Source organism: Haliotis rubra, unplaced genomic scaffold (genome assembly GCF_003918875.1).
Source record: "Haliotis rubra isolate DU_JTF1 unplaced genomic scaffold, ASM391887v1 Scf1330, whole genome shotgun sequence".
NCBI lineage: Eukaryota > Metazoa > Mollusca > Gastropoda > Lepetellida > Haliotidae > Haliotis > Haliotis rubra.
In genome coordinates, this window is record NW_025765260.1 from 95,929 (window position 1) to 122,982 (window position 27,054).

Here is a 27,054-nt window from a genome sequence, read left to right on the forward strand (position 1 = left end):
TCGTATGTTGCCATGTGATGAAGGGGACCATAACATATAACACTTGCTGAATGTACTACTCTCCATTGTACTACTCGTATGTTGCCATGTGATGAAGGGGACCACAACATATAACACTTGCTGAATGTACTATCCTCCATTGTACTACTCGTATGTTGCTATGTAATGAAGGGGACCATAACATATAACACTTGCTGAATGTACTACCCTCCATTGTACTACTCGTATGTTGCCATGTGATGAAGGGGACCATAACATATAACACTTGCTGAATGTACTACTGTCCACTGTGCTATCTGAATGTTCCTATGCGATGAAGGGGACCTCAAAATGTAACACTTGCTGAATGTACTACTCTCCATTGTACTACTCGTATGTTGCCATGTGATGAAGGGGACCACAAAATATAACACTTGCTGAATGTACTACTCTCCATTGTACTACTCGTATGTTGCTATGTGATGAAGGGGACCTCAAAATGTAACACTTGCTGAATGTACTACTCTCCATTGTACTACTCGTATGTTGCCATGTGATGAAGGGGACCATAACATATAACACTTGCTGAATGTACTTCTCTCCAGTGTACTACTCGCATGCTGCTATGTGATTAAGGGGACCACAATATATAACACTTGCTGAATGTACTATCCTCCACTGTACTACTCGCATGCTGCTATGTGATGAAGGGGACCACAATATATAACACTTGCTGAATGTACTATCCTCCATTGTACTAAACGTATGTTATCATGTAATGAAGGGGACCATTACATGTAACACTTACTGAATGTACTACTCTCCATTGTACTACTCGCATGTTGCCATGTGATGAGGGGGACCACAACATGTAACACTTGCTGAATGTACTACTCTCCATTGTACTACTCGTATGTTGCTATGTAATGAAGGGGACCATAACATATAACACTTGCTGAATGTACTACCCTCCATTGTACTACTCGTATGTTGCTATGTGATGAAGGGGGCCTCAAAATGTAACACTTGCTGAATGTACTACCCTCCATTGTACAACTTGTATGTTGCTATGTGATGAAGGGGTCCTCAAAATGTAACACTTGCTGAATGTACTACTCTCCATTGTACTACTCGTATGTTGCCATGTGATGAAGGGGACCATAACATATAACACTTGCTGAATGTACTACTCTCCATTGTACTACCCGTATGTTGCCATGTGATGAAGGGGACCACAACATGTAACACTTGCTGAATGTACTACTCTCCAGTGTACTACTCGTATGTTGCCATGTGATGAAGGAGACCATAACATATAACACTTGCTGAATGTATTATCCTCCATTGTACTACTCGTATGTTGTCATGTAATGAAGGGGACCACAACATATAACACTTGCTGAATGTACTTCTCTCCAGTGTACTACACGTATGTTGCCATGTGATGAAGGGGACCATAACATATAACACTTGCTGAATGTACTATCCTCCATTGTACTACTCGTATGTTGCCATGTGATGAAGGGGACCACAACATATAACACTTGCTGAATGTACTACTCTCCATTGTACTACTCGTATGTTGCCATGTGATGAAGGGGACCACAACATGTAACACTTGCTGAATGTAGTACTGTCCATTGTACTACTCGTATGTTGCCATGTGATGAAGGGGACCATAACATATAACACTTGCTGAATGTACTACTGTCCATTGTACTACTCGTATGTTGCCATGTGATGAGGGGGACCACAACTTGTAACACTTGCTGAATGTACTACTGTCCATTGTACTACTCGTATGTTGCCATGTGATGAAGGGGACCACCACTTGTAACACTTGCTGAATGTACTACTGTCCATTGTACTACTCGTATGTTGCCATGTGATGAAGGAGACCATAACATATAACACTTGCTGAATGTATTATCCTCCATTGTACTACTCGTATGTTGTCATGTAATGAAGGGGACCACAACATATAACACTTGCTGAATGTACTACTCTCCATTGTACTACTCGTATGTTGCTATGTGATGAAGGGGACGTCAAAATGTAGCACTTGCTGAATGTACTACCCTCCATTGTAATACTCGTATGTTGCCATGAGATGAAGGGGACCATAACATATAACACTTGCTGAATGTAGTACTGTCCATTGTACTACTCGTATGTTGCCATGTGATGAAGGGGACCATAACATATAACACTTGCTGAATGTACTACTGTCCATTGTACTACTCGTATGTTGCCATGTGATGAGGGGGACCACAACTTGTAACACTTGCTGAATGTACTACTGTCCATTGTACTACTCGTATGTTGCCATGTGATGAAGGGGACCACCACTTGTAACACTTGCTGAATGTACTACTCTCCATTGTACTACTCGTATGTTGCCATGTGATGAAGGAGACCATAACATATAACACTTGCTGAATGTATTATCCTCCATTGTACTACTCGTATGTTGTCATGCAATGAAGGGGACCATAACATATAACACTTGCTGAATGTACTTCTCTCCAGTGTACTACCCGTATGTTGCCATGTGATGAGGGGGACCATAACATATAACACTTGCTGTATGTACTATCCTCCATTGTACTACTCGTATGTTGCCATGTAATGAAGGGGACCACAACATATAACACTTGCTGAATGTACTACTCTCCATTGTACTACTCGTATGTTGCTATGTGATGAAGGGGACGTCAAAATGTAGCACTTGCTGAATGTACTACCCTCCATTGTAATACTCGTATGTTGCCATGTGATGAAGGGGACCATAACATATAACACTTGCTGAATGTACTACTCTCCATTGTACTACTCGTATGTTGCCATGTGATGAAGGGGACCATAACATATAACACTTGCTGAATGTACTACTGTCCATTGTACTACTCGTATGTTGCCATGTGATGAAGGGGACCACAAAATGTAACACTTGCTGAATGTACTTCTCTCCATTGTACTACTCGTATGTTGCCATGTGATGAAAGGGACCACAACATATAACACTTGCTGAATGTACTACCCTCCATTGTACTACTCGTATGTTGCCATGTGATGAAGGGGACCATAACATATAACACTTGCTGAATGTACTACTGTCCATTGTACTACTCGTATGTTGCCATGTGATGAAGGGGACCATAACATATAACACTTGCTGAATGTACTACTGTCCATTGTACTACTCGTATGTTGCCATGTGATGAAGGGGACCACAAAATGTAACACTTGCTGAATGTACTACTCTCCAGTGTACTACTCGTATGTTGCTATGTGATGAAGGGACGATAACATATAACACTTGCTGAATGTACTACCCTCCATTGTACTACTCGTATGTTGCCATGTGATGAAGGGGATCACAACATATAACACTTGCTGAATGTACTACTGTCCATTGTGCTACTCGTATGTTGCTATGTGATGAAGGGGACCTCAAAATGAAACGCTTGCTGCTGAATGTACTACTGTCCATTGTGCTACTCGTATGTTGCCATGTGATGAAGGGGACCACAATATATAACACTTGCTGAATGTACTATCCTCCATTGTACTACTCGTATGTTGCCATGTGATGAAGGGGATCACAACATATAACACTTGCTGAATGTACTACTGTCCATTGTTCTACTCGCATTTTGCCATGTGATGAAGGAGACCACAAAATGTGACACTTGCTGAAGGTACTTCTCTCCAGTGTACTACTCGTATGTTGCCATGTGATGAAGGGGACCATAACATATAACACTTGCTGAATGTACTACCCTCCATTGTACTACTCGTATGTTGCCATGTGATGAAGGGGATCACAACATATAACACTTGCTGAATGTACTACTGTCCATTGTACTACTCGTATGTTGCTATGTGATGAAGGGGACCTCAAAATGTAACGCTTGCTGAATGTACTACTGTCCATTGTACTACTCGTATGTTGCTATGTGATGAAGGGGACCTCAATATATAACACTTGCTGAATGTACTATCCTCCATTGTATTAAACGTATGTTATCGTGTAATGAAGGGGACCATTACATGTAACACTTACTGAATGTACTACTCTCCATTGTACTACTCGCATGTTGCCATGTGATGAAGGGGACCACAACAAGTAACACTTGCTGAATGTACTACTCTCCATTGTACTACTCGTATGTTACCATGTGATGAAGGGGGCCTCAAAATGTAACACTTGCTGAATGTACTACTGTCCAGTGTACTACTCGTATGTTGCTATGTGATGAAGAGGACCTCAAAATGTAACACTTGCTGAATGTACTACTGTCCCTTGTACTACTCGTATGTTGCTATGTGATGAAGGGGACCTCAAAATGTAACACTTGCTGAATGTACTACTCTCCATTGTACTACTCGTATGTTGCCATGTGATGAAGGGGACCACAACATATAACACTTGCCGAATGTACTACTCTCCATTGTACTACTCGTATGTTGCTATGTGATGAAGGGGGCCTCAAAATGTAACACTTGCTGAATGTACTACTCTCAATTGTACTACTCGTATGTTGACCGGTGATGAAGGGGACCATAACATATAACACTTGCTGTATGTACTACTGTCCATTTTTAATACTCGTATGTTGCCATGTGATGAAGGGGACCACAACATATAACACTTGCTGAATGTACTACTCTCCATTGTACTACTCGTATGTTGCCATGTGATGAAAGGGACCATAACATATAACACTTGCTGAATGTACTACCCTCCATTGTACTACTCGTATGTTGCCATGTGATGAAGGGGACCATAACATATAACACTTGCTGAATGTACTACTGTCCATTGTACTACTCGTATGTTGCCATGTGATGAAGGGGACCATAACATATAACACTTGCTGAATGTACTACTGTCCATTGTACTACTCGTATGTTGCCATGTGATGAAGGGGACCACAAAATGTAACACTTGCTGAATGTACTTCTCTCCAGTGTACTACTCGTATGTTGCTATGTGATGAAGGGGACGATAACATATAACACTTGCTGAATGTACTACCCTCCATTGTACTACTCGTATGTTGCCATGTGATGAAGGGGATCACAACATATAACACTTGCTGAATGTACTACTGTCCATTGTGCTACTCGTATGTTGCTATGTGATGAAGGGGACCTCAAAATGAAACGCTTGCTGAATGTACTACTGTCCATTGTACTACTCGTATGTTGCTATGTGATGAAGGGGACCACAATATATAACACTTGCTGAATGTACTATCCTCCATTGTACTACTCGTATGTTGCCATGTGATGAAGGGGATCACAACATATAACACTTGCTGAATGTACTACTGTCCATTGTACTACTCGTATGTTGCCATGTGATGAAGGGGACCACAAAATGTAACACTTGCTGAATGTACTTCTCTCCAGTGTACTACTCGTATGTTGCCATGTGATGAAGGGGACCATAACATATAACACTTGCTGAATGTACTACCCTCCATTGTACTACTCGTATGTTGCCATGTGATGAAGGGGATCACAACATATAACACTTGCTGAATGTACTACTGTCCATTGTTCTACTCGCATTTTGCCATGTGATGAAGGAGACCACAAAATGTGACACTTGCTGAAGGTACTTCTCTCCAGTGTACTACTCGTATGTTGCCATGTGATGAAGGGGACCATAACATATAACACTTGCTGAATGTACTACCCTCCATTGTACTACTCGTATGTTGCCATGTGATGAAGGGGATCACAACATATAACACTTGCTGAATGTACTACTGTCCATTGTACTACTCGTATGTTGCTATGTGATGAAGGGGACCTCAAAATGTAACACTTGCTGAATGTACTATCCTCCATTGTATTAAACGTATGTTATCGTGTAATGAAGGGGACCATTACATGTAACACTTACTGAATGTACTACTCTCCATTGTACTACTCGCATGTTGCCATGTGATGAAGGGGACCACAACAAGTAGCACTTGCTGAATGTACTACTCTCCATTGTACTACTCTGTATGTTGCCATGTGATGAAGGGGACCATAACATATAACACTTGCTGAATGTACTTCTCTCCATTGTACTACTCGTATGTTGCCATGTGATGAAAGGGACCATAACATATAACACTTGCTGAATGTACTACTCTCCATTGTACTACTCGTATGTTGCCATGTGATGAAGGGGACCATAACATATAACACTTGCTGAATGTACTACTGTCCATTGTACTACTCGTATGTTGCCATGTGATGAAGGGGACCATAACATATAACACTTGCTGAATGTACTACTGTCCATTGTACTACTCGTATGTTGCCATGTGATGAAGGGGACCACAAAATGTAACACTTGCTGAATGTACTACTCTCCAGTGTACTACTCGTATGTTGCTATGTGATGAAGGGGACCATAACATATAACACTTGCTGAATGTACTACCCTCCATTGTACTACTCGTATGTTGCCATGTGATGAAGGGGATCACAACATATAACACTTGCTGAATGTACTACTGTCCATTGTGCTACTCGTATGTTGCTATGTGATGAAGGGGACCTCAAAATGAAACGCTTGCTGAATGTACTACTGTCCATTGTACTACTCGTATGTTGCTATGTGATGAAGGGGACCACAAAATATAACACTTGCTGAATGTACTATCCTCCATTGTACTACTCGTATGTTGCCATGTGATGAAGGGGATCACAACATATAACACTTGCTGAATGTACTACTGTCCATTGTACTACTCGTATGTTGCCATGTGATGAAGGGGACCCACAAATGTGACACTTGCTGAATGTACTTCTCTCCAGTGTACTACCTCGTATGTTGCCATGTGATGAAGGGGACGATAACATATAACACTTGCTGAATGTACTACCCTCCATTGTACTACTCGTATGTTGCCATGTGATGAAGGGGATCACAACATATAACACTTGCTGAATGTACTACTGTCCATTGTTCTACTCGCATTTTGCCATGTGATGAAGGAGACCACAAAATGTGACACTTGCTGAAGGTACTTCTCTCCAGTGTACTACTCGTATGTTGCCATGTGATGAAGGGGACCATAACATATAACACTTGCTGAATGTACTACTCTCCATTGTACTACTCGTATGTTGCCATGTGATAAAGGGATCACAACATATAACACTTGCTGAATGTACTACTGTCCATTGTACTACTCGTATGTTGCTATGTGATGAAGGGGACCTCAAAATGTAACGCTTGCTGAATGTACTACTGTCCATTGTACTACTCGTATGTTGCTATGTGATGAAGGGGACCTCAATATATAACACTTGCTGAATGTACTATCCTCCATTGTATTAAACGTATGTTATCGTGTAATGAAGGGGACCATTACATGTAACACTTACTGAATGTACTACTCTCCATTGTACTACTCGCATGTTGCCATGTGATGAAGGGGACCACAACAAGTAACACTTGCTGAATGTACTACTCTCCATTGTACTACTCGTATGTTACCATGTGATGAAGGGGGCCTCAAAATGTAACACTTGCTGAATGTACTACTGTCCAGTGTACTACTCGTATGTTGCTATGTGATGAAGGGGACCTCAAAATGTAACACTTGCTGAATGTACTACTGTCCATTGTACTACTCGTATGTTGCTATGTGATGAAGGGGACCTCAAAATGTAACACTTGCTGAATGTACTACTCTCCATTGTACTACTCGTATGTTGCTATGTGATGAAAGGGACCATAACATATAACACTTGCTGAATGTACTACTCTCCATTGTACTACTCGTATGTTGCCATGTGATGAAGGGGACCACAACATATAACACTTGCTGAATGTACTATCCTCCATTGTACTACTCGTATGTTGCCATATGATGAAGGGGACCTCAAAATGTAACACTTGCTGAATGTACTACTGTCCAGTGTACTACTCGTATGTTGCCATATGATGAAGGGGACCTCAAAATGTAACACTTGCTGAATATACTACTGTCCATTGTACTACTCGTATGTTGCTATGTGATGAAGGGGACCACAAAATGTAACACTTGCTGAATGTACTACCCTCCAGTGTACTACTCGTATGTTGCCATGTGATGAAGGGGACCACAACATATAACACTTGTTGAATGTAGTACTCTCAGTTGTCCTACTCGCATGTAGCCATATGATGGAGGGGCACGCTAAGGCGGCCCGAGAGCAACAATCGTTGCAAAGTGACCTGTTGAGCCCTTACAGTGTTAGCTGCCATCCACAAAATACTTTTTTCCGTTGCCAACTGACTTTATAGATTCATGCTTAAAACATTGCTCCTTCTGGAACAACAGTAAATCAATGGTGTTTGCAGCGCATTATCTACCATGAAGTACTAATAACCGGCACATAGTTTCAGTGGAAGGTCCACGTCACGGTCAGTACTTCCGGGAAACACCAGGCTAGACCGAGTACACTCCCTTGTCTCAGCCACACGCCTGTCACCCTGTTTCTGTACTGGAGAATAATGCTTACGTCATATACGTTGGTATATCATGATTAAAAACGCATTGTTATGGAAATATCAAACAATGCATTTATAAAAATTATATGCTGCAAAGCGAACTTAATGATATTTGTTCTGGAAATACCGACAAAGGTTAACCCTGACAGGCTACATGAGTGTCGGAGGCACAACTTGCCTGGGACGGTCGGTGCTGCTGTTTGTACGTGCCATTATTCCACGTGTGATCAGTCCAGCCCAACAAATATACATACCATGTACTTATTAGCCGGGAAAACAACGCCAACTGTAACATATGCCCGGTATGCATTGACGGCTGCGTGTGTTGTGACTACAAGATACTACATACGGGCACTTTTGGACAGTAATGCTGGATTGTAGAACAGGAAGAAACCTAGGTTGCCGCGCTGTTGTACCCGTCTCAAGCTGTGGAATTGTAGATGTTTGATGATGTTTTAGTTTTCTGGGTACCTCTTTGCTCAGTTTATCCGTTTACCCTATTCAAAATTGTCTTCCTCGGTACAGCGAAAGAGGCCCCTTCCACAATCAAAAGAAATTGTTGCTTAACGAGGAAAACGTTTCGTTTATGTCATGAGACTGTGTTAGTGAATCTCTATCAACTAGCAAAGATACCAGGTGTTCGTTAAAAGGTAGTTGTGTCCTGCTTCCCTAGCCATACCCTGCTAACACGTATTGTATACAGTGATATCATGAGGGAGGTTTGTGTTCCCCTCTGTACCGGATCCTCTTCATCTTGTCAGAATTCTTGCCACATTCAGTTATCTGACTGAAACACAAACACACAAACAAACAAAAACAACAACACACACACACACACACACACACACACACAAACAAACAAACAAACAAACAAACAAACAAACAAACAAACACACACAAACAAACACACACAAAGTAGAAAAGTAGCCGAGGCAGAATATTATAACTGGCAAATTACACTCACTCAGACACCAGACATGAGCCGTTATGCCAACATTCACAGTGCTCTAGCCCCACATAGACTGTGGGGAATGTGTGAACTGTACCCAATCTCAACCAGACCTATGCACAGTCTAGTTAAACTTGGTGTATTACCTGTTGTAGGTGGATGTGCCTACTCTGTGACACCGAGTGTGATGATATGGTCAAACACCAACTCTTATACTGCTGCAGTTTATTCTCTAAGCGTAATGCACTTAGTGAACGTTTGTTTGACAATATGACCATTGAAAGTTATATACAATTCGAGGATTGTGATGACAGTGAACTCAAGATTACCACCCTCCTAGGTGGAATCACACCACTCATTGAAAACATGTCACTGAATGAGTGGGCTGTATTTATTGACATTACAGCAAAAAGCATCAGCTCCTGGAACCTCAAAGCCCTGCTGTATCTGTAAAGCTGAGATTATGTCAGAGGCTATGCCAGAGACTATGTTTGAATATGTAAATATGTTTAGTATTATATCCTAAGATGTTTTCATATATGTACTCTCCGTCTTAATGGAGGAAATAAAGCAGATTCATTCATTCATTCATTCATTCACATACACAAACAAACACACAAACACACACACAAACACACACAAACATACACACACAAACAAACACACACACACACTCTCTCTCTCTCTCTCTCTCTCACTCACACACTCACGTGGTAGGACAGGGCATAATGGCTGATATTGACGTACGTTTCAAAGGACAACGAATTATTGTGAAGTGGTGATCTTCTGCACGGTATGTCCGTGTTCCTGGGGGTAGCGGTGCATCACGCTGTACACTGTAAACCACGTTTAATCAACACCAATGTTCATCGCCCGACAGCTGGCTCCTGTCAACGGGGATGAGTTGTGATAAGGTTCAACACCCACCGGCCTTGTCATCGTGCTGAAACAGACGGTGTGTATAGTACACTTGATGTGATCAAATGCCAACTGGACACAATGTCTAAATGTTAGTATAGGAATGTGAGCCTCACCAGCATCCGTACAAGCTACATCACCGAGCCTCCGTGGCCGCCGCTGCAAACAGCGCGCCGGGCGTCCCCTCTGTATATCAAACTAATGTAGCACTAGTTGGTTAGTAAGGTCATGCACAGCACATTGCGACTCAACTCTACTTTTCAATTTTCCCTCACAATCCCAGTATTACACAGTCATGGATCTCGCTGTAGGGGTTTATTCAGATTCTCTGTGGAGCAACCCGGGTGATATTTCTCTCTGCAGGAGGGGGCATTCACAGCATTGATTAGATCAGCCAACTGTGATCGATTTGATTCTCGGATAAATCACACAGAACCAATATCCGATTGGAAGACGAACGTAACACAAATGTTTTATACCAACTAAACACGAAGCCAACAAACCTTGATCATCTCTTTCAGCGTAGCTGGCTAATCTGAACAATGTGTTTAACATAGTAATTGCTGCATTGTCGGGGTGTAGGAAGCCCCATACAAGTAGCGTCATCGTCAATATTCCCTGAGTGGCAGGCGTGAAATGTTATACAACCAGGGATCATATATAACTTAGACTAGTCGCGTTTGATGCCAGTCACAATAATGGCAAGTACTATAATTATGTAAAGTGCATACGGTTTTTGTTCGTTCCTAAATATGACATAAGAATAGGTCGCCATCAAAACCTGAACAGTGTATTCTGCATGTTACTGACAACGGAAATATCCTCATCAATGCCTGGAAATACCAACCCTTCATCCACAGTCAAGAAGCGGACTTTAATTGAAAGTTAGATTGAAAGAGGTGTTCCGTTCAGTTGCCATGAATTACACGTTTTTCAGTTTATGCATTGTAAAATGGAGCAATTAATGGCTTCGTTCACCCAGTCCTTGTTGTCATAGAAACCAAATATATACAATGATCGTGAATTTAAGTTGCTTAACCTATGTTAAAGCTACACAGTCCACCCACGATACGTTAAACCCACATTGCTTAACCTATGTTAAAGCTACATAGTCCACCCACGATACGTTAAACCCACATTCTACCAGTCCAGTCAATGTACAGCTTTAACGTGGGGTCTAACACATATTCTACCCGTCCAGGCTTCAATGTACAGCTTTAACATGGGGTCTAACCCATATTCTACCAGTCCAGGCTTCAATGTACAGCTTTAACGTGGGGTCTAACCCATATTCTACCAGTCCAGGCTTCAATGTACAGCGTTAACGTGGGGTCTAACTCATATTCTACCCGTCCAGGCTTCAATGTACAGCTTTAACGTGGGGTCTAACCCATGTTCTACCAGTCCAGGCTTCAATGTACAGCGTTAACGTGGGGTCTAACTCATATTCTACCCGTCCAGGCTTCAATGTACAGCTTTAACGTGGGTTCTAACCCATATTCTACCAGTCCAGGCTTCAATGTACAGCTTTAACATGGGGTCTAACCCATATTCTACCAGTCCAGGCTTCAATGTACAGCTTTAACATGGGGTCTAACACATATTCTACCAGTCCAGGCATTAATGTACAGCTTTAACATGGGGTCTAAGCCACATTCTACCAGTCCAGGCTTCAATGCACAGCTTTAACGTGTGGTCTTACCCACATTCTACCAGTCCAGGCTTCAATGCACATCTTTACCCTGGGGTCTAACCCATATTCTACCAGTCCAGGCTTCAATGTACAGCTTTAACGTGGGGTCTAACCCATATTCTACCAGTTCAGGCTTCAATGCACAGCTTTAACGTGGGGTCTTACCCACATTCTACCAGTCCAGGCTTCAATGCACATCTCTACCCTGGGGTCTAACCCATATTCTACAGTCCAGGCTTCAATGCACAGCTTTAACGTGGGGTCTAACCCATATTCTACCCGTCCAGGCTTCAATGTACAGCTTTAACGTGGGGTCTAACCCACATTCTACCAGTCCAGGCTTCAATGCACATCTTTACCCTGGGGTCTAACCCATATTCTACAGTCCAGGCTTCAATGTACAGCTTTAACGTGGGGTCTAACCCATATTCTACCAGTTCAGGCTTCAATGTACAGCTTTAACGTGGGGTCTAACCCACATTCTACCAGTCCAGGCTTCAATGTACAGCTTTAACGTGGTGTCTAACCCATATTCTACCAGTCCAGGCTTCAATGTACAGCTTTAACGTGGGGTCTTACCCACATTCTACCAGTCCAGGCTTCAATGTACAGCTTTAACGTGGTGTCTAACCCATATTCTACCCGTCCAGGCTTCAATGTACAGCTTTAACATGGGGTCTAACCCATATTCTACAGTCCAGGCTTCAATGTACAGCTTTAACGTGGGGTCTTACCCACATTCTACCAGTCCAGGCTTCAATGCACATCTTTACCCTGGGGTCTAACCCATATTCTACAGTCCAGGCTTCAATGTACAGCTTTAACGTGGTGTCTAACCCATATTCTACAGTCCAGGCTTCAATGTACAGCTTTAACGTGGGGTCTAACCCACATTCTACCAGTCCAGGCTTCAATGTACAGCTTTAACGTGGTGTCTAACCCATATTCTACAGTCCAGGCTTCAATGTACAGCTTTAACGTGGGGTCTAACCCACATTCTACCAGTCCAGGCTTCAATGCACAGCTTTAACGTGGTGTCTAACCCATATTCTACAGTCCAGGCTTCAATGTACAGCTTTAACGTGGGGTCTAACCCACATTCTGCCAGTCCAGGCTTCAATGTACAGCTTTAACGTGGTGTCTAACCAATATTCTACAGTCCAGGCTTCAATGTACAGCGTTAACGTGGGGTCTAAACCACATTCTACCAGTCCAGGCTTCAATGCACAGCTTTAACGTGGTGTCTAACCCATATTCTACAGTCCAGGCTTCAATGTACAGCCTTAACGTGGGGTCTAACCCACATTCTACCAGTCCAGGCTTCAATGCACAGCTTTACCCTGGGGTCTAACCCATATTCTACAGTCCAGGCTTCAATGTACAGCTTTAACGTGGGGTCTAACCCATATTCTACCAGTCCAGGCTTCAATGTACAGCTTTAACGTGGGGTCTAACCCACATTCTACCAGTCCAGGCTTCAATGTACAGCTTTAAGAATGCCAGGCAGCAGTTGCCTTTGTCGGACACAAGTGCATGATTCACTCAGTGCACCATAGGTACCCTACTACCCATACCATTTTAGATGATTTACATTGTAATAATGGGTTTCCTTATAGATATATATATATATAACTTATTTCAAACTAAAATCCGAACAGTTTAAGGTTCATGTAAACGACTAACGGAATTAACGTATCCAGCCAGATCTGTTTGCATGACATCAATATATTGAGTGCATAAAACTTCTAAACCAGCACGGTCTAACAGTCGTTTATGACACAAGAACCACAGTTGTGTGTAGTTGTATGTAATGTGTGTAGTGCATGTAATAGCTGCATGTAATGGCATGCGTTGATATGCAGGTGTTTAAAAGCGTCCATCAACCGTTCTTCCGTTCATTGTTTTCAGTAGGTTCAGCATCACAATCTGATCTCTGACTGATGTTAGCGTTTATCACGCTAGAAGAGTTAACCTGTCGTGAACCTGCTGGTGACCTCATATAAGTTCAACAGCTTTAATCAAACTATGGGAAACTATTATCTTGGTCCACCTGCATTGCGTGTTTTGTTTGTGAGTCTCGTCTGTGCTTTGCAGGCGATGACATGCAGCTTGTTGCGCGGACCTCAGACATCGTGACTCGGGGACTGCTGGAGGCTACAAGCAAGGTCAAGCAAGGCGGCAGCTTATATTCTTGTGAGGTTTGTATACCTTGATCGTTTACATGCAAACTGATCATCCTTCACATATACACATGGACAGTAGCTGTGACATCACAGGGCGTGGACGGTAGCCGTGACATCACATGACGTGGACAGTAGCTGTGACATCACACGGCGTGGACGGTAGACGTGACATCACATGACGTGGACGGTAGCTGTGACATCACATGACGTGAACAGTAGCTGTGACATCACATGACGTGGACAGTAGCCGTGACATCGCTTGGCGTGGGCGGTAGCTGTGACATCACATGACGTGGACAGTAGATGTGACATCACATGACGTAAACAGTAGCTCTGACATCACATGACACAGAGAGAGAGAGAGAGAGAGAGAGAGAGAGAGAGAGAGAGAGAGAGAGAGAGAGAGAGAGAGAGAGAGAACAGTGAAATACCTGTGAAATATAGACACCGCAGTTTGTGATGCTGGACTATTGCTCGACATGAAATGAGAGTTGATTATTGTCTTGTTTAGTGTTTTATCCCTGAATCTTAATGCAGTAATCTGAATATGAAACGATCGAGACAGTTTCTGTCGTCTCTTTCATTTATAGTTCAGAGTGTAAATCATTCACACCACGGTAATATAGATGTATAGTTTTATAAATTTAAGCAATTACTTTCCGTCAAATCACCAATGGGATCGATACTGCGATGTATTCTGACCTGCTTCCACCCTGAAACAGAGGTGGGAGATAGAACGTGCGAAGAACCGGTATAAAGATGTAAAACATGTTCTGTTGGAGATCCTCAACACGATTACCTCGACGAGATAGGCATTACGTTGCCATTCACCATGCTGCTGCGAGTTTATGCGATAAGCATATGCGAGAGATAGGTCAACAAGTAAATGATCGGAGAACCAGGAAATGCATCATGATAGACTCTATGTTACTGTGGAGGATTTGGAGGCGCGTTCTTTGATACACGAATCCGAATGATCTATTTTGTCACACATATTAACACTAGTTGATGCCCTAAAATGGCAATCGTGAGAGGATTCCTATATAACGGTGAACATGGCGGGAGAACGTCACGTACTGGGTGTTCTGGTCAGAATGCGATGTTTCTTTAACAAACACCAAAGGGAAAAGTATTGACATTTCCTGGACAAAAGTCGTATATATCTATTATCTCACTAAAGTCACATGTTATGGGGGCGCTCACACTCGCGCGGTAAAATCAATTCATCTCTTTATAAACTGATGTGCAAAAGAAAGTACACAGGTTGCGTTTCTTCCAATAAGATAAAAAAAACCCAACCTTTTGATGAAATGGAAAATGTATGTTGAAGCACACTGCAATACACGTGTTTTATCAGCCAAATGACATTGTAACAATAAACAGCGATGTAGTGATGACCACTACAGACGGTTCCTACCATGCTGGAAGGTCAAGGCCATTCAACGCAGCGGTCGGTAGGCCCATACATGCCAGCAGGACGAAGTCGTCTTGTCACTGTGAATCGGCTTACGCGATGACCCAATGATGTGGCTGATGATGACGTCACCGTCAACACCCAGTTGCGTAGGTGAATAACCCGCAGATAGCGATCCTCTTGGGGTGTTGTGACTCTGGAACGTCTGGATCGATCACATGTCTGGCCTGTCGTACTGAAACGGTTAAACAGCCGAATTATGGTTTGTCTTGTGCAACCCAATGTCCTTGCAATATCGCTGTTGAAAGCACCCATTTGTGTTATTCCTTTGGCCCGTTCTCGTTGCGCCGACGTCAATCTTGGCATTTCCTCGTGAGATTTCTTTCAAGTGATTGTTCAGTCTTCACGACAAACAGGTTTTATACCCTCTGTCAGAAAAGTGCTGGTGCATGGGACAATAATCACAATGTTGCAAAAATTCGTGCAAAACACGTACAAATGTTTTTGGTTGCATTTTGGCAAATGAAACATGATGGTTGCGTTCTATACAATCAATGTTTTTCAATAACTTTATTAGTTAGAACGCATATTTGGGTTTGCAACAACAATTACACCTGTGTACTTTCTTTTGCACGTCAGTTTATAAAGGGTGTAATCCTCCAGTGCTGGTTAAACGGGTGTTTTGTAAGTATTCATTGTATTTCCCAAACACGGGTAAACATTACCTGAAAAGGCTGAAGTAAGTATATAGTGTCCAGCTGCAATAAGGGGTAACTTTCGTTAATTCAACTCAAGTTTGTGTATGTTTGACATGGCAAAATGATTTTACTTTGACAAAAGTAAACAACACTTAGTCATTTATCGGGGATTTTGTAGACACACGGGATCTGTTTGGTGAAACTGTCATGAATAAACAAACCATTGTCCGTGGCAGGGTTAGACTAGACAGTCATTCAGCCCTTCCATCCTCTGTACATTCAGATTCAGGGTGGAAGTTTTCGGAACGCCTCTCCTTTACTGAGCTCTAGCCACGCCCTCAGAGCACGGCAGCGCGGAAATCGATATACTCGTGGCAAGTGTGTGGAACTAGACATACTCAAGCATATCATGTGATGTTTATACTTTATCAATAGGTTGAAACCCTTAGGATGATGGGGAGGTAGACCTGTAGCGCACTAAGGCCCGATATCATAGCCTCTAATCGATGTCAGCTCTATGGGAGGCATCTAGCTCCTATCACCACAAATTAATTGCCGCATTCAACCTAGTCTACGAGTCTATTTCCAGGGCCTCTCAATGACACACACTGTTGAAAGTAGGCTCATGTTTCTATAGGATTTCGTCTGCGTTTTAGTGTAGACTGTCTGCACTTGTCGCTTGCCACACGGTTAGTGCTACAACAAGGTGCTCTTTCGTACAATATCGTGCTCGTCACTGCTACCATATCGTGCTGCTCACTGTTCAATATCGTGCTGCTGACTGCTACAATATCGTGTTGATCACTGCTACAATATCGCGCTGCTCACTGCTACAATATCGTGCTGCTGACTGCTACAATATCGCGCTGCTCATTGCTACAATATCGAGCGGCTCACTTCTACAATATCGTGCTGCTCACTGCTACAATATCGTGCTGCTCACTGTTACAATATCGTGCTGCTCACTGCTACAATATCGTCCTGATCACTGCTACAATATCGCCCTGATCACTGCTACAATATTGTGCTGATCACTGCTACAATGCCGTCCTGATCACTGCTACAATATCGTGCTGCTCACTGCTACAATATCGTGCTGCTCACTGCTACAATATCGTGCTGCTCAGTGCTACAATATCGTGCTGATCACTTCTACAATATCCTGCTCATTGCTACAATATCGTGCTGCTCACTTCTACAATATCGTGCTGCTCACTGCTACAATATCCTGCTGCTCACTGCTACAATATCGTGCTGCTCATTACTACAATATCGTGCTGCTCACTTCTACAATGTCGTCCTCATCACTGCTACAATATCCTACTCATTGCTACAATATCGTGCTGCTCACTGCTACAATATCGTGCTGCTCACTACTACAATGTCGTCATGATCATTGCTACAATATCGTTTTGCTCACTGCTACAATATCGTTTTGCTCACTGCTACAATATCGTGATGCTCAATTCTACAATATCGTGCTGCTCACTTCTACAATATCGTCCTGATAACTGCTACAATATCCTCCTCATTGCTACAATATCGTGTTGATCACTGCTACAATATCGTGCTGCTCACTGCTACAATATCGTGCTGCTCACTGCTACAATATCGTGCTGCTCACTTCTACAATGTCGTCCTCATCACTGCTACAATATCCTACTCATTGCTACAATATCGTGCTGCTCACTGCTACAATGTCGTCATGATCATTGCTACAATATCGTTTTGCTCACTGCTACAATATCGTTTTGCTCACTGCTACAATATCGTGATGCTCATTGCTACAATATCGTGCTGCTCAATTCTACAATATCGTCCTGATAACTGCTACAATATCCTGCTCATTGCTACAATATCGTGTTGATCACTGCTACAATATCGTGCTGCTCACTGCTACAATATCGTGCTGCTCACTTTTACAATGTCGTCCTGATCACTGCTACACTATCGTGCTGCTCACTTCTACAATATCGGCCTGATCACTTCTACAATATCGTGCTGCTCTCTGCTACAATATCGTGCTGCTCACTTCTACAATATCGTGCTGCTCACTGCTACAATACCGTGCTGCTCACTGCTACAATATCGTGCTGCTCACTTCTACAATACCGTGCTGCTCAGTGCTACAATATCGTGCTGCTCACTGCTACCATATCGTCCTGATCACTGCTACAATATCGTGCTGCTCACTTCTACACTATCGACCTGATCACTTCTACAATATCGTGCTGCTCTCTGCTACAATATCGTGCTGCTCACTTCTACAATGTCGTCCTGATCACTGCTATAATATCGTTTTGCTCATTACTACAACATCGTGCTGCTCACTGCTACAATATCGTCCTGATCACTGCTACAATATCGTGCTGCTCACTGTTACAATATCGTCCTGCTCACTGCTACAATATCGTGCTGCTCACTGCAACAATATCGTGCTGCTCACTTCTACAATATCGTACTGCTCACTTCTATAATATCGTGCTGCTCACTTCTATAATGTCGTCCTGATCACTGCTACAATATCGTGCGGCTCAATTCTACACTATCGACCTGATATTTCTACAATATCGTGCTGCTCTCTGCAACAATATCGTGCTGCTTACTTCTACACTATCGACCTGCTCACTTCTACAATATCCTGCTGCTCTCTGCTACAATATCGTGCTGCGCACTTCTACACTATCGACCTGATCACTTCTACAATATCGTGCTGCTCTCTGCAACAATATCCTGCTGCTCACTGCTACAATATCGGGCTGCTCACTTCTACAATATCGTGCTGCTCACTTCTATAATATCGTGCTGCTCACTGCAACAATATCGTGCTGCTCACTGCTACAATATCGTCCTGATCACTGCTACAATATCGTGCTGCTCACTGCTACAATATCGACCTGATCACTGCTACAATATCGTGCTGCTCACTGCTACAATATCGTCCTGTTCACTGCTACAATATCGTGCTGCTCACTGCTACAATATCGTGCTGCTCACTGCTACAATATCGTGATGCTCACTGCTACAATATCGTGCTGCTCACTGCTACAATATCGTGCTGCTCACTGCTACAATATCGTGCTGCTCACTTCTACAATATCGTGCTGCTCACTGCTACAATATCGTGCTGCTCACTTCTACAATATCGTGCTGCTCACTGCTACAATATCGTGCTGCTCACTGCTACAATATCGTGCTGCTCACTGCTACAATATCGTGCTGCTACAATATCTGCTGCTCACTGCTACAATATCGTGCTGCTCACTGCTACAATATCGTGCTGCTCACTGCTACAACATCGTGCTGCTCACTTCTACAATATCGTGCTGCTCACTGCTACAATATCGTGCTGCTCACTTCTATAATATCGTGCTGCTCACTGCAACGATATCGTGCTGCTCATTGCTACAATATCGTGCTGCTCACTGCTACAATATCGTGCTGCTCACTGCTACAATATCCTGCTGCTCACTGCTACAATATCCTGCTGCTCACTGCTACAATATCCTGCTGCTCACTGCTACAATATCGTGCTGCTCAATGCTACAATATCCCGCTGCTCACTGCTACAATATCCTGCTGCTCACCACTACAATATCCTGCTGCTCACTGCTACAATATCCTGCTGCTCACTGCTACAATATCCTGCTGCTCACTGCTACAATATCGTGCTGCTCACTGCTACAATATCGTGCTGCTCACTACTACAATGTCGTCCTGATCATTGCTACAATATCCTGCTGCTCACTGCTACAATATCCTGCTGCTCACTGCTACAATATCCTGCTGCTCACTGCTACAATATCCTGCTGCTCACTGCCACAATATCCTGCTGCTCACTGCTATAATATCCTGCTGCTCACTGCTACAATATCGTGCTGCTCACTGCTACAATATCGTGCTGCTCACTTCTTCAATATCGTGCTGCTCACTGCTACAATGTCGTGCTGATCACTGCTACAATATCCTGCTGCTCACTGCTACAATATCGTGCTGCTCACTGCTACAATATCGTCCTGCTCACTGCTACAATATCCTGCTGCTCACTACTACAATATCGTGCTGATCACTGCTACAATATCGTGCTGCTCACTGCTACAATATCGTCCTGCTCACTGCTACAATATCCTGCTGCTCACTTCTACAATATCGTGCTGCTCACTGCTACAATATCGTGCTGCTCACTGCTACAATATCGTGCTGCTCACTACTACAATGTCGTCCTGATCACTGCTACAATATCCTGCTGCTCACTGCTACAATATCGTGCTGCTCACTACTACAATATCGTGCTGCTCACTGCTACAATATCCTGCTGCTCACTGCTACAATATCGTGCTGCTCACTACTACAATATCGTCCTGATCACTGCTACAATATCGTGCTTACTCACTGCTACAATATCGTCCTGATCACTGCTACAATATCGTGCTGCTCACTGCTACAATATCGTCCTGCTCACTGCTACAATATCGTGCTGCTCACTGCTACAATATCGTGCTGCTCACTGCTACAATATCGTGCTGCTCACTGCTACAATATCGTTTGCTCATTGCTACAATATCGTGCTGCTCACTGCTACAATATCGTCCTGATCACTGCTACAATATCGTGCTGCTCACTGTTACAATATCGTGCTGCTCACTGCTACAATGTCGTCCTGATCATTGCTACAATATCGTGCTGCTCACTGCTACAATATCGTCCTCATCACTGCTGCAATATCCTGCTCATTGCTACAATATCGTGCTGCTCACTGCTACAATATCGTGCTGCTCACTGCTACAATGTCGTCCTGATCATTGCTACAATATCGTGCTGCTCACTGCTACAATATCGTGCTGCTCACTGCTACAATATCGTGCTGCTCATTGCTACAATATCGTGCTGCTCACTTCTACAATATCGTCCTGATCACTGCTACAATATCCTGCTCATTGCTACAATATCGTGCTGCTCACTGCTACAATATCGTGCTGCTCACTGCTACAATATCGTGCTGCTCACTTCTACAATATCGTGCTGCTCACTGCTACAATATCGTGCTGCTCACTGCTACAATATCGTGCTGCTCACTGCTACAATATCGTGCTGCTCACTTCTACAATATCGACCTGATCACTTCTACAATATCGTGCTGCTCACTGCTGCAACATATGCCGCTCACTGCTACAATATCGTCCTGCTCACTGCTACAATATCGTGCTGCTCACTGCTACAATATCGTGCTGCTCACTGCTACAATATCGTGCTGCTCACTGCTACAATATCGTGCTGCTCACTGCTACAATATCGTGCTGCTCACTGCTACAATATCGTGCTGCTCACGCTACTATCACAACATCGTCCTGCTCACTGCTACAATATCGTGCTGCTCACTGCTGCTATTATATCGTGCTGCTCACTGCTACAATATCGCTGCTCACTGCTACAAATATCGTGCTGCTCACTGCTACAATATCGTGCTGCTCACTGCTACAATACCGTGCTGCTCACTTCTACAATATCGTGCTGCTCACTGCTACAATATCGTGCTGCTCACTTCGCTACAATATCGTGCTGCTCACTGCTACAATATCGTGCTGCTCACTGCTACAATATCCCGCTGCTCACTACACTAATATCGTGCTGCTCACTGCTACAATATCGTGCTGCTCACTGCTACAATATCGTGCTGCTCACTGCTACAATATCGTGCTGCTCACTGCTACAATATCCTGCTGCTCACTGCTACAATATCGTGCTGCTCATTGCTACAATATCGTGCTGCTCACTTCTACAATGTCGTCCTGATCACTGCTATAATATCGTTTTGCTCATTACTACAACATCGTGCTGTTCACTGCTACAATATCGTCCTGATCACTGCTACAATATCGTGCTGCTCACTGTTACAATATCGTCCTGCTCACTGCTACAATATCGTGCTGCTCACTGCAACAATATCGTGCTGCTCACTGCTACAATATCGTGCTGCTCACTTCTATAATATCGTGCTGCTCACTTCTATAATGTCGTCCTGATCACTGCTACAATATCGTGCTGCTCACTTCTACACTATCGACCTGATTACTTCTACAATATCGTGCTGCTCTCTGCAACAATATCGTGCTGCTTACTTCTACACTATCGACCTGCTCACTTCTACAATATCCTGCTGCTCTCTGCTACAATATCGTGCTGCTCACTTCTACAATATCGACCTGATCACTTCTACAATATCGTGCTGCTCACTGCAACAATATCTACAATATGCTGCTGCTCACTGCTACAATATCGGGCTGCTCACTGCTACAATATCGTGCTGCTCACTGCTATAATATCGTGCTGCTCACTGCTACAATATCGTGCTGCTCACTGCTACAATATCGTCCTGATCACTGCTACAATATCGTGCTGCTCACTTCTACAATATCGACCTGATCACTTCTACAATATCGTGCTGCTCTCTGCTACAACATCGTGCTGCTCACTGCTACAATATCGTCCTGTTCACTGCTACAATATCGTGCTGCTCACTTCTACAATATCGTGCTGCTCACTGCTACAATATCGTGATGCTCACTGCAACAATATCGTGCTGCTCACTGCTACAATATCGTGCTGCTCACTTCTACAATATCCTGCTGCTCACTGCTACAACATCGTGCTGCTCACTGCTACAATATCGTGCTGCTCACTGCTACAATATCGTGCTGCTCACTGCTACAATATCGTGCTGCTCACTGCTACAATATCGTGCTGCTCACTGCTACAATATCGTGCTGCTCACTGCTACAATATCCTGCTGCTCACTGCTACAATATCGTGCTGCTCACTGCTACAATATCGTGCTGCTCACTGCTACAACATCGTGCTGCTCACTGCTACAATATCGTGCTGCTCACTGCTACAATATCGTGCTGCTCACTGCTACAATATCGTGCTGCTCACTGCTACAATATCGTGCTGCTCACTGCTACAATATCGTGCTGCTCACTTCTACAATATCCTGCTGCTCACTGCTACAATATCGTGCTGCTCACTGCTACAATATCCTGCTGCTCACTGCTACAATATCCTGCTGCTCACCTGCTACAATATCCTGCTGCTCACTGCTACAATATCCTGCTGCTCACTGCTACAATATCCGTGCTGCTCACTGCTACAATATCGTCATCACGCTACAATATCGTGCTGCTCACTACTACAATATCGTGCTGCTCATTGCTACAATATCCTGCTGCTCACTGCTACAATATCGTGCTGCTCACTGCTACAATATCCTGCTGCTCACTGCTACAATATCCTGCTGCTCACTGCTACAATATCCTGCTGCTCACTGCTATAATATCCTGCTGCTCACTGCTACAATATCGTGCTGCTCACTTCTACAATATCGTGCTGCTCACTTCTTCAATATCGTGCTGCTCACTACTACAATGTCGTCCTGATCACTACTACAATATCCTGCTGCTCACTGCTACAATATCTTGCTGCTCACTACTACAATATCGTCCTGCTCACTGCTACAATATCCTGCTGCTCACTACTACAATATCTTGCTGATCACTACTACAATATCCTGCTGCTCACTGCTACAATATCGTGCTGCTTACTACTACAATGTCGTCCTGGTCACTACTACAATATCCTGCTGCTCACTGCTACAATATCTTGCTGCTCACTACTACAATATCGTGCTGCTCACTGCTACAATATCCTGCTGCTCACTGCTACAATATCGTGCTGCTCACTACTACAATGTCGTCCTGATCATTGCTACAATATCGTGCTGCTCACTGCTACAACATCGTCCTGATCACTGCTACAATATCGTGCTGCTCACTTCTACACTATCGACCTGATCACGTCTACAATATCGTGCTGCTCTCTGCTACAATATCGTGCTGCTCACTTCTACAATGTCGTCCTGATCACTGCTATAATATCGTTTTGCTCATTGCTACAACATCGTGCTGTTCACTGCTACAATATCGTCCTGATCACTGCTACAATATCGTGCTGCTCACTGTTACAATATCGTGCTGCTCGCTTCTACAATGTCGTCCTGATCACTGCTATAATATCGTTTTGCTCATTGCTACAATATCGTGCTGCTCACTGCTACAACATCGTCCTGATCACTGCTACAATATCGTGCTGCTCACTTCTACACTATCGACCTGATCACGTCTACAATATCGTGCTGCTCTCTGCTACAATATCGTGCTGCTCACTTCTACAATGTCGTCCTGATCACTGCTATAATATCGTTTTGCTCATTGCTACAACATCGTGCTGTTCACTGCTACAATATCGTCCTGATCACTGCTACAATATCGTTTTGCTCACTGCTACAATATCGTTTTGCTCACTGCTACAATATCGTGATGCTCATTGCTACAATATCGTGCTGCTCACTTCTACAATATCGTCCTGAAAACTTCTACAATATCCTGCTCATTACTACAATATCGTGCTGCTCACTTCTACAATATCCTGCTGCTCACTGCTACAACATTGTGCTCACTGCTACAACATCGTGTTCACTGTTACAATATCCTGCTCACTGTTACAACATCGTGCTCACTGCTACATCATCGTGCTGTTCACTGCTACAATATCGTCCTGATCACTGCTACAATATCGTTTTGCTCACTGCTACAATATCGTTTTGCTCACTGCTACAATATCGTGATGCTCATTGCTACAATATCGTGCTGCTCACTTCTACAATATCGTCCTGAAAACTTCTACAATATCCTGCTCATTACTACAATATCGTGCTGCTCACTTCTACAATATCCTGCTGCTCACTGCTACAATATCGTGCTGCTCCCTGCAACAATATCGTGCTGATCACTGATTCAATATCGTCTGCTCACTGCTACAATATCCTGCTCATTGCTACAATATCGTGCTGCTCACTGCTACAATATCCTGCTGCTCACTGCTACAACATTGTGCTCACTGCTACAACATCGTGTTCACTGTTACAATATCGTGTTCACTTCTACAACATCGTGCTCGATGCTACAACATCGTGCTCACTGCTACAGCATCGTACTCACTGCTACAACATCGTGCTCACTGGTACAACATCGTGTTCACTGCTACAACATCCGTGCTCACTGCTACAACATCGTGCTCACTGCTACATCATCGTGCTCACTGCTACAACATCGTGCTCACTGCTACAACATCGTGCTCACTGCTACAACATCGTGCCTACTACTTCTGCACCGTGTTTTCCATTACAATATCATACAACAACGTCGTTCTTGCCACTTCAACATCGTGCCTGGTTCATCAGCATGGTTCTAACTGTTACAACAAAAGGTTGGTGGTTCGATGAAGCTACAGCACAGACTATCTTAGAAAGATTGTCTTTCAGTATATCAGTTATGTGTTATGTGTTACATATTGGGAACCGTGGTAGCTTGGCGTCTTTCTACTGAGCGGAGGTGGTGAGAAAAGGAAGGCGTACAGTTTCGTGTCTGTCTCTTGTAGGGTCAATATTGCACACTCATTTCATCGGTTCATCATTACAACTACGCTGTAGCACGGAAATACAGAAATATCTTCGCCTGGAAAGTCATCTCCTATTGGTTGAATATATGCCAATTTTCCAAGACCAGTGAGTAGGCGATGTAAACGGGCAACAGGAGACTGTGTGAACAGCTAAGAGACTGTGTGCACTGATACACGTTTACTTAGAACAGCCAATAAGAAACTGTTTGAACAGGTAAGAGACTGTGTGCACAGATACACGTATACTTAGAACAGGCAATAATATTTACGTGTACGTGTTTATGACGTACCTGGACCACAGTGTAAACGCCTTTAGCCTGCTGCTGTGTTTATGACGTACCTGGCCACATTGGCAAACGTCTCTAGCCTGCTGCTGTGTCCACGACGTACCTCGCCACAGTATAAACGTCTCTAGTCTGGTGCTGTGTTTATGACGCACCTGGCCACGGTGCAAACGTCTCTAGCCAGCTGCTGTGTTTATGACGCACCTGCCCACAGCGTAAACGTCTCTAGCACGCTGCTGTGTCCATGACGCACTTGGCCACAGCGTTAACGTCTCTAGCCTGCTGCTGTGGTTATGACGTACCTGGCCACAGCGTTAACGTCTCTAGCCTGCTGCTGTGTTTATGACGTACCTGGCCACAGTGTAAACGTCTCTAGCCTGCTGCTGTGTCTTTATGACCTCTTGGCCACAGTGCAAACGTCTCTAGCCTGCTGCTGTGTCTATGACGTACCTGGCCACAGTGCAAACGTCTCTTGCCTACTGCTATGTCTATGACGCACCTGGCCACAGTGCAAACGTCTCTTGCCTACTGCTATGTCTATGACGTACCTGGCCACAGTGCAAACGTCAAACGTCTCTCTAGCCTGCTGCTGTGTTTATGACGTACCTGGCCACAGTGTAAACGTCTCTAGCCTGCTGCAAATCTTAGCTGCTGTGTCCATGGCGTCTCTGCCTGCTGCTGTGTTTATGACGTACTTGGCCACACTGTGTTTGTAAACGTCTCTCTCTACCTGGCCACAGCCTGCTGCTGCTATGTCCATGGCGTACCTGGACCACAGTGTAAACGTCTCTAGCCTGCTGCTGTGTTTATGACGCACCTGGCCACAGTGTAAACGTCTCTAGCCACGCTGCTGTGTCCATGACGTACCTGGCCACAGTGTAAACGTCTCTAGCCTGCTGCTGTGTCCATGACGT

General features: G+C 43.7%; 1 protein-coding gene across 2 annotated transcripts in view; it reads left to right on the forward strand.

Annotated features, from left to right (window-relative positions):
* LOC124267716 (FMRFamide receptor-like) overlaps positions 1-27,054 on the forward strand; it is a 69,329-nt gene that overhangs the window by 22,930 nt on the left and 19,345 nt on the right. The window contains exon 2 of one of the 2 annotated variants that reach the window (XM_046702699.1): positions 14,143-14,246. The exons of the other annotated variant lie outside the window; for it this stretch is intronic. The gene's annotated coding sequence lies outside the window, so the exon portion shown is untranslated. The remainder of the gene's footprint in view (positions 1-14,142; positions 14,247-27,054) is intronic. 2 annotated transcript variants of the gene reach the window in all.